The following is an 8396-nucleotide window of genomic DNA, read 5'->3' as shown; positions in this document are numbered from 1 at the left end:
TCCAGCATGGGTCTTCTGTAAGGCCACAAGTCCTGCCCAAAACCTGCTCCATCACAGGCATCTCACAGTCCACATGTCACATTCTCCTTCAGGCTTCCACCTGCTCCAGCATGGGATCCTCCCCAGGCTGCAGGTGGATCTCTGCCCCCTCATTCACACATACCAGTGCCTTCATCTCAAGTTCACACTGGAGTTTCAGTCTGTCCATTAGAGCTGCACAGAATTGCACACATGTAGATAACCTGATCACAGATACTAAATTTAACTCACTCATTATTTTCATACAACTTTTGTTCTATGTTTACTCTCCTGCTTTAAAATCATCCCAACTATTCTTGCAACCCTAGTGAGTAAATGGATTTTTTGAGTCAGATATTTATTTCAGTGTATTTCAGTATCTTCCTGGGATTCATAGGATTTTATGTTTAGTTGTACTATTCAGTTACAAGAATTTCCTTGAGGACTTCTATCTTCAGGCAACAAGCACAGTCCTCCAGTGGTTTCTTACCAGCCTCTGCAAGTGTCAAGAAAGAATTCTACCTGATTTTTAATGTTATCAAGCTCTTACATGACCATATTTCCTTCCAGTACATCAGCAAAAGGTTACAAGGATGCTGGAATTCAAGTGAAATTTAACTCAGTTTGCAAGGGGCAATTTGATTTTGCTCTTATACTCACTAGCAAAAGTACCATGTGTTTCTGAGCAGGGAAAAAATGTAACAAAAAAAAAGTGTTTGCATTTATAAGGCTTTAGCTGAGTACTGTTTCAATCCTTTGCCTGGCAACTCCATATGATATGATTATATCCTTACAGGATATTGAATACAATAAAGCTATTCACAGTCCAGGATGTCCCTGTGATAAGCTGAGAACAAGACTACTTCTGCCAGTCCAATACAGGATGGCAGAACAAAATCTCTCAGTGACAGGTACTGAAGAGCATCTTATATTCCCCAAGTCATATCAAGCATCCTGCCTGCAAAAGGTAATTTAAAATTTAATTACTAGAAAATAGACACAAAATTAGCCTCATAATGTGTATTATTCTCTAATAGTGTCTTTTTTTGTTAGACATTTCTTCTGGACAGATCCCAGTACTTATATAAGATACACGGTGCACCAAATTTCAGTCTTTCTGCAAGAAAAATCAGGAAAGATTTCTGTGTTGGTTAAACATCCAAGTCCATCTTAGGGAGAATGCTGGGGGCAATCATAACTTCTCATATATTGACAAATGCTGAGCAGCATAGCTCATAATATATTCTCATCAATATGAGAATCCATCAAGATATGTATTTTGAATTTTTTTTCTTAGCCAAGTCCATTTCTAAACAGCAGTTTTGATTTACTCTAATACCCACATCATCTGGTAATGTTTATTTTTTTCTGTATTGAACACTATTTCATTCTGGTACTGCCTTGACAAGTAAAAATGCCTGCCATAGAATCATAGAATCATTAAGTTGGAGAAAACTTCTAAGATCATTGAGTCCAGCTGTTAACCCAGAACCAACATGTGCTGATTCTCTAAATCATATCCCTAAGTGCCACATCCCACTACTGAACACTTCCAGGGATGGCAATTCCACTACTTTCCTGGGCAACAGTCAGTATAACTGCTTTAGGGAGAAGAGAGAAAAAATATTTTCAAGCTTTCCTGTGACCTTTCATTTTTGAAGTGTTAATATCCCCTGATTTAGGTGACTCTAAGATAAAAAAAAAAAATCTAGAAATAAAAATGGAGATTAATATCCAAGGCTTTGTGTTTGTTATTATGAAGTGAAGTTTGACAGATTCTGTCATGTTTAGAGTGTTTCTTGACTCTTTAGAGCATTGCCTGACTGAAGGCTGCAACTTTGGATTAATCTGGACATACTAATTAAAGGAAGATGCTCATTTTTTTGCTGTCAGTGTCTGGCAAAGCTGGCTGCATTCCAGCACACAAGTAGATATCAATGTGTATTATCAAACACAGGTGCTTACATATTTTTTAAGTAACAATACTTAATTTTCTGCTTGAGCACTGAGCTTCTGTTTTCAAGCATTGCCCACCAGTTTAGTGTGACAGGTTGAGTGTTCAGGCTCCACCCAAAGCTTTGAGCTCTACTTGCTGAGTTATTAGGCCAGGTATTTTGGCTTAACCAGTGGTTCTCCAGGGATTGTGTGGACTACCCAAATGGACCTGAGGTTCACCACATCACTCTCCCATCAGCACGCCTTCCCCTTGGTTTGGCCACCTGAGCTTGCTTTTACCAAGTCCTGCCCTGTGTCCACCTGCCCCACTGCAGCCTGCCAGCCCCAAGGTGTGAGGTGAACTTGATAGTAAAAGGTTCTAAAATCTTAGAAAATTCGGAGACTTAGAACGAAAGTTATGTTTGGAAAGCTGTTGCCTCGGATGAGACGTAGCGACCCGGTTCGTGAGTGACACGATGGCTAAACTTACAGGCCTGTTGGGCTAATCACACGCGAACACCAATGTGGTGGATGGTGAAGAGCATTTATTTCCGGTGTACAAGGTTTTATATGACCGAGTTATGATGACGTAATCACCGTGTTATTATGGGTTATAGAACATTGGAGAAAGAGGGGCCCTATCTTCACGTACATCGCGAGATCTTCCGATCGGCTTTCCCTATCTAACCACATCATCTCCCTCCCTCTCCATGAACAGAACTTTATAACTAAATGACTTATGTAATTAACAACAAACTGTGAACTTGTTAGTAATGAACATTAAAAGAAACCGCGGTGTGTTAGTACAAACTATCATGCAAACTCAGGTTAACTGTCTCTGTTCTAAATATAAAATGTCAATCTTATCCAAACGGATTTTTACAAACTGGGCTAACTTATTAAGAAGACAAGGACCAAAAATAAGTGCAAACACAACAACGATAACTGCTAATGTGGATATGAGGGTAATAATGCAGGGGGACTGACTGAACATTGAGTTAAACCAGTTTTGTTGAGAGCGTTGTCAGCTATGCTGTTCAAGTCTCTCTTGAAGCTCTGCCGAAACTCGGGATCGAACCAGGGACCTTTAAGATCTTCAGTCTAACATTCTCCCAACTGAGCTATTTCGGTGGGCCAGAGCTGGTTACGGTTGTGTTGGTTCTGAACAGCTATGACCTCCTTGATGCATAGATAGGATATCAAGTCCGCGTCTGTCGCTCTTAGGCTCAAAAGCACCGCGAGGCTGACGGCGGTAATGAGTTCTTGCTTTTGGCGTGGGAAACTTCTCTCTTGGTGGTAAGGCAATTCATCTCCATGGAAATACAGGATCCTAGGGATAACAACCACTCGGACACAAAAATCATTAGCTTCATCAAAGTGTTTGATGGAAATACACAGGGTAATACCTGTGGAGCTACAGGCCCAGATTCCCGAGGTTGGTGGAACTACCCAGGACTCAGTCTTATCGAGTGGCAGTGGGCTTCCGGGCTACGATGCCTTTTGGTGGGACTCCGCCCTCTCCCTTTCCCAGGGACGGGTTTCTCCCCTCCCTTTCTGCACCTTCCTTCCAGCGGGTTCTTTTCTTTACAAGGAGATACTCTAGAGCACGCTCTCTGATTGGACTGTGAGCTCTCCTCCCCTTCACCATGAGCGCTGTCCTCCCGCTTCCCCTCAGACTCCCGATTGCCTATGTCTGCGTGTGTTAGGCACCCTTCGCTCCACCCCTTGCTCCTCTCCCCGGCGCCATTTCGCGGCGCGTACAGCGGAGGCCTTTCCCCGACATCTCCAGGGCCTGCGGTGTCAGGCGCGACCCGCGGCTCAGTGGCATTGGTACCCCCCGGCGGCAAATTATGTTCCACGGCCAAACCCGCGTTAGAACCGGGCAGGCGGGACGGCAACTCGGGTTGCCCATCATCATTGGATGGCCAGTTAGAATTGGTGGGGCAATCAATAAACGTGGTCTGAGTGGCATCTCCAACCCCCACCCGTGGTGTAACCTTTAAACAGCTTTGAGCTGCCTTCCAAGTTTCCTGCTCTTGAAGCGCTTTTCGCAGCGCTTCCATAACTCTCGCCCAGCTTTTAAGGCACTTGCTGGACTTAAAGCACAACAAGTCATCCGTGAGCGCCTTAGTACACCTAACCCAGCAATCTGGGTGTAATATATCTACGGGATCATCAATAACACATAATTCTAGTAATCTGACAACCACGCATTCAAAGTCCCTTGATTTGCAGTCTATACCCCACTGCTTATGCAGCTGAGAAACTACCTTGCTGAGCGACTGCATCAGGGAGGTACGGGAGCGTCCTCCCCGCTGAAGTCGGTCCCGCCGCTCCAGCTGTCCCTCTGCATCCAGCAAGACTCCCGAAATCTGGCCGCTCGAACCCATGTGTCGGGGAGTGGTCCCGGGTTTCGGAACCACTATGTTGCCTCGGATGAGGCATAGCGACCCGGTTCGTGAGTGACACGATGGCTAAACTTAGAGGCCTGTCGGGCTAATCACACACGAACACCAATGTGGTGGACAGTGAAGAGCGTTTATTTCCGGTGTACAAGGTTTTATATGACTGAGTTATGATTATGTCATCACCATAATATTATGGGTTATAGAACTTTGGAGAAAGAGGGGCCCTATCTTCACGTACATCGCGAGATCTTCCGATCGGCTTTCCCTATCTAACCACATCAGAAAGCCCTGGGGAAAGTAGGCCCTGAGAAATGTTAGGCCTTGTGCTTGCCAAAGATCAGGTCAAACTGCACCTGTGTAGTCAGTATATGATAAATGATACAATTGTTAGATGTGATTAGATATAATTATTGTTTAAAGAACATGAGGAACAATGTTAGGGGGCTAGGGGGGATCATGAGAAACCCATGCTTGGGTAAAAACAATGCTTACAATAGAACAATGTAAGTTTAATAATTAATATGTAAGTTGTATAACGATAGAGTATAAAACATGTTCAACTCAAAACCAAATCCGGTCAGATTTGGGTATGTGTACCCCTGACACCCAGAGCTCTTGCATAAAGCACCTTCATATAATCATTTGTGATTATGTGTGTTCCTGAATGCTAACAAACGGAGGCAGTGTGACAAAGCAAGTTGGGATATGCAGAATCTGGCTCTCACTCTCCTTCTCTCTCCCTTAGTGTAGGACCCAGTGTTGACTCTGGGGTAAATTATACTCGTGGGGTCCCTAGTTCTTTCCATCGCAGGGTTGCCTTGGAGACCCAGATGAAGAAGTGTAAGGTAGAAGTATGGCATGAACCAAGAGTAGAATGATGAGGAGACCACTGATGTGCCTTGCTCCTTGGAGCTTTTCTATTCCTCTATTTTTATTTCTCTCCATTAGCTGGAACTTTTGTGTGTTCTCCTGAGAAGAAGAAAAGAAAGGTAAAGACCATAGCATCTTAGTGATCTCTCCATGAAATACTTTTTAAAGTATCTTTTTGAGAACACAGAGTTGGCAAAATTCAGCTTTGCCTACAAAGGTGAGAAGTCTTGAACCAAGCATGCTGACTGATTAAATCCATAGATTCTTGCAAGCAACGAGAATAGGTTATTTAGTATTTCTATTTCTTTTCAAGATTTTCAGAGTCCTCCTGCAGGCCACAGAGAAAAAAATCCTTATAAAAATCTCACTGATTTACACTTCTACATCCTGTCCCCAGAAGTAATTTAAAAGCAAAATGACATTAACTGTCAAGGAGACTTATGATTCAAAATGTCTGCCCCTTCTGAAAATGAGCTTTAGCTTCAAAATCTGCTATGTTTTGGAAGTCTAAACTGGGAAGAATACAAGACATTTTTGAGAAAGAACAGATTATAAAGACTACAATATGTATGTTTTTAGTGTTTCTTAACAGCTGTCTGTGGAAATGATTTCATTTCTTGAAAAAGAATGTAAAGTAAGTGTTCATCAATTAAATGATATCCAATGCTTAGGACCCTTAAATGCTGTAAGGAAATACCATCTGATACTGAAAATATTTATCAGCAATTAGTCTGACCCTTTTTCTGCTGTATGTTTTTACTATAGCTATCAAAATCATGCACAGCCAGGGCCTATGGGAATAACAATTACTCACCTGTTACAAAGAAGACTTTTTTAAGGGAGGCAAAAAAGGATTATTTTGATTCATTTCCTCTTAACACAAAGGCTTTGTATAAATACAGGGAAGAGATATGTCTTTCATCTTCTCTGAATAGTTGCCAACAGTTTCCAAATTTTTTTCAGACTTTCTACTGAAAAAATTGTATTAGAGACCAAAATCTCTGTTCTTCATAACATATTCAGCAACAAAGACTCGCAAAGCAAAATCCTTCTTTGTCCTGCATAACCTGTAGTGCGTGCACTGGCACGTCTGTTATCAGTGCAGTGCACTGTGCAACTGCAAACAGTAATACAATCAGGTTTTCATTTATATTAATGTGGCTAAGCTCTGTGTTTGATCATGTTAAAAGATATGCACTTGCTAAATGTAATTCCCATATATTAATATATTACCTACAAAAGGCCATTGTTTACGTAATGTGATTCACATGTGGATTCTGAATAAAAATTTATCAGTTAGATTGGTAAAAATTCTCATTTAGTTTTAGATTAGAAGAATTTAAAAAAAAAAATAAAAAGGCTTCACATGAAATCGGTAAATGTCCATCAACAGCAGATTTACTATCATCATCTCAAGACAAAACTCATCATCATGTATAAACCAAATCCCACAGTCCTGCTCAGGAATATATTCATCATTATCGAATGAAAACTGAACTTTGTATTTCTCTTATGGAGAAATTACGTTCTTCACACATGAAGAACTGTGGCAAAATAAAATCCAGGTTTCAGCACTGTGGCTCAACATGATCCCTATATTACAATTAGGATTGTACCGGAAATGGATTTTCCAGAGCTGATATTCATAAGGTTGAAAGTAACCAGCAGCCTTTTCTACAGTAAAGCAGGAGTTAAAGACATGTTCTCACAAGGCAGAAAATCTGGCTTAGTGTCTTCCTTGGCTTGGATGGACTCAAACCCCTATATCCCAAACAGGTCCATTTTTTTTTTTTTTTTTAATTGAGCATGAACAAGAACAAAGACTTAGATGCAAGGATTCACATGCTGGGATGTTCTACTCTCTGTTATCATAATCTTGTGCTTTTCCTCACTGGAAAATTTTTTGTTTAGGTACCAGCACTGTCTTCAAACCCTTTCAAGAAATAGAAGAAATTTAACCAGAGACTAAGCATGACCTCAATAAGTGCACTCCCCACTGAGGTATAAGCAGAAAGGGATATATACACATACTGTAATTTAGCTCTCCTGAGAACATAGGAAACTGCATTTTTCTGAATACCTCCTTATGACATCTTTTCACATATCAGAGGTGCTTAATTTGTAATAACTGGGGTCCTGTTAGTAAACTGGAGCTCTGTTCCCAATTACTTAAAAACATATCTGAAAAGCATTTTATATCAATGTTACTTGGCAGAGGATGAAACAATACCGATGTGATTGGTATTCAGTTCTCCATGTAGCTCCATTTACAGGTAGATTTCCTGTCTGCCCAGGCAGAGATAAAGATTTTAAGAGGTAGAACCAGGAGAACAGGGAAAGCTATGGGAGATGAAAAAAATAATCAGTATAATACTACAGGACAGTTTTTTTCTGGACAAATTAGTTTTCGAGAGTAGTTTAACTAGGCTGAGAAATTTTAGTCTGCCTTATTAGACGTAAATTTCAAAGAGATAATGAAGGCCTAATGATGGCAGGATTTACTGGAAATGAAGATGAATGAGGTAGTTGCCAACAGGTGAGTAAGAAAGGGGTGCATAAACTGAAGGAAGTGTATTTAGCTGACTGGAATTTATCAAAGCTTCAGTGAAAATTTTCTGTGAGGGAGGAAGGAAATATCCAGAAAAGGATATTTTATTTTTAGATCTCTGCTCTGCATGTGTGTACCTTTGAAAAAGTGTGCTTTGTTCTGAAAAAAACATTCTGAAAAAACTGCAGTCAGCTCAGCAGTCACAAATCCCTGAAGGAAGAAGGGATCACAGATGCCAGATGCACTTGTCATGCTACCAGAGCTGGAGAAATGGGAATGTCTGGCTAGTGATCCATTTCAGATTTCATCTTCTGAGAGAGTGGCCTGGTCACTGAGTACACGGAAGAAAGATGGAAACAGTCCAAAGGGAAGATCTCCCAAAGACAATAATGCTTGGTGTTGTCCAGTGACAATTTTTAGCTGGTAGCAAAGACAGCTGAAGGAACCTGTGTCCCTGGGCACTTGTTCTACGTCTCACTAGCCCATCAGTTTTGCAAACATCACTTTTACTGGGGCTGCACTGTAACCTAAAGCATCAAAACCATTGCGCTAAAAGGAGACCACCCAGCATGGACTGGGAACTTCTTTAAACCACAGCTGGTCTTTCTGCTGACCTC

At 41.2% G+C, this 8396-nt stretch overlaps 1 non-coding gene across 1 annotated transcript; it reads right to left on the bottom strand.

Moving 5' to 3' along the window:
* Positions 1–3010: 3010 nt before the first annotated feature.
* TRNAF-GAA (transfer RNA phenylalanine (anticodon GAA)) lies at positions 3011–3084 on the bottom strand. Its single transcript has one exon. It is a non-coding gene; the product is annotated as a tRNA-Phe (tRNA).
* Between the last annotated feature and the right edge of the window lie 5312 nt (positions 3085–8396).

Source organism: Poecile atricapillus, chromosome 1 (genome assembly GCF_030490865.1).
Source record: "Poecile atricapillus isolate bPoeAtr1 chromosome 1, bPoeAtr1.hap1, whole genome shotgun sequence".
NCBI classification, from domain to species: Eukaryota; Metazoa; Chordata; class Aves; order Passeriformes; family Paridae; genus Poecile; species Poecile atricapillus.
The sequence above is the reverse complement of the archived record's forward strand: the minus strand, read 5'-3'. Positions and strand labels throughout refer to the sequence as shown.